Raw genomic sequence first — 2,049 nt, forward strand, 5'->3', positions numbered from 1 at the left:
AAGCAGTGGATGGAACTGGTGAATGACTTACATAGTGATGTTGAAGAAAGTGACAAATAAAGTGCTTTGGAGAAAAGTTGTGGATCCATTGTAGGGGTAAAATACAGACAGGAATCCGGTCAAAGAAGATGCTACAAGAAATGTGAAGGACATATATCCATTTGCAACCGTTGGATCAGACGGGTACTTGCACATGAATACCCATTCCGGCCCATTATGGGGATACCAGCTGCAGGCTACAGAAACCCAAACGATAGTTGGTAAGAATTTAAAAGTAAAAAAAATGGAAATGGTGGATAATATTATCTACTGCAGTGATTATCTACTGTCACTTGATGTGATTCCCCGCAGTTTTTCCTAGTTAGGGTTCAAAAAGCATAGTCGAGATGTGTTCAGAGCCTAATGACTCGAAGATTCGTGCACTTAAAGAGAAAAATTCAAACACTTGAATTGTGTAAAGTGAGCTAGTAGAATGAACTAATGAGGATCATATGATTTAAAATGAGTGGTTTAAATCATCATATCCGTCAACAAAGATCCAAAGAGAATCTCAAATTCTGAATTCCAAAAAGCATGACTACTCAAAGGGAGTAGTTAAAACTGAACCAATCAAACCCATTTTTATCATAGTCACTTCCATTGTCCATCCCACCCAACGACAAAGAAAATCAACACCAAGTAAATGTTTGGTATGAAGCAAACTATCAAGGCAAAGCAAAAGCAAGAAGCCTTGATTTTATATGAATTATCGAAGTCGAAATGTATTAGTCACGGGGGTTGGAGAAAGGGAGTAGGGATGGTTGTTGGAGTCGGAGGCGATGGGCAGTGAGTGGGTACTTGAGTATTTTAATTTTTAATATGTACCATATGGTCATTGTACACAATCAAAAAAGTTTAAAACTAATTAATGGGTAAAAAGAGGTTTAGGGAAAGTGTATTCAAGTAGGATTTTGAGGGATTTTAATTATTTTAATGAATTAAAGGGTATTCAATTATGATTTTAAGTGATTTTTTGAAATTCAAGGTGTATTAAATTAGGATTTTAAGATAGTTAATTAAAATCGTTATAAATCCGGATGTATTCAATTAGGATTTTAAAGCAATTTATAACATTTTGGGTGTATTCAATTAGAAATTGATTTTAAATAATTTGAGAAGGTTGAGGAATTCGAGGGAATTTGATAAATTTTGTAGTGTATTTTAAGTATCTACAAATTCCACATTTCTCCATGCAATTTCAATGGAAGTGAATCAAAATTTTACATGGAATCTTTACTAATCAATTAAATTCTATAAAATTTCATGGCTTTATAAATCCATTAAAATCTCTCAAATTATTAGATACACCCTTTGTTTATTTTGGGAAAAAAAAAAAACATTCACTTTATTAAAAGATGGAAGGTACAGTTTGTGATACATGTTAACAAATAAACTATGAGGGGATGTTAGAAGGTAAATAGTCAAAATTCACAAATCTTACCTTTTTTTTTTTTGGTCAAGGGGAAGATGTTATTAAACACCAAACACACACTTACAAACAAAAAAATGTCCAACTTACACTTATAAACAAACAAAAAGAAGGCCTAAAAACAAAGAAAAAACTGAAAGTGAGCCCAACAACAGTAAAGCCCAAAAACAACAGAACTTTCGAGAAGCATCCGCTGCTTTCTCCACCTTCGATTCAAGAAGCATCCAGCCATCCAATTCTCCATCCACTGCCAATCATCACCTCCTCATACGATACTTGCGCATAGCCATAAGCAAGAGACAATCGGCAACCAAGAGAGAAGCCAACCGCTTGTATGAAGCTCTGGGGAATTTTCTAGCAAAATAATACTCCTTTTTCACCTAAATGGGCAATTAGGATAATACTTAGCCTTCAAAACTCAAGCAACAACATAATTAGGCTCGTTAATAAGCCTCCGCCCTGCTAATCTAGCATAGCAAGGTTGAACGCAACGATATTTCTAGAACGAGCACCTCCATCGCTCTAACACGCATAAAATTTGTTCAAGATAAATCATCAATAATTTCTTCCAATATCTCGAC

The sequence above is a fragment of the Pyrus communis genome, chromosome 1 (assembly GCF_963583255.1).
Source record: "Pyrus communis chromosome 1, drPyrComm1.1, whole genome shotgun sequence".
In the NCBI taxonomy this organism is placed as follows: domain Eukaryota; kingdom Viridiplantae; phylum Streptophyta; class Magnoliopsida; order Rosales; family Rosaceae; genus Pyrus; species Pyrus communis.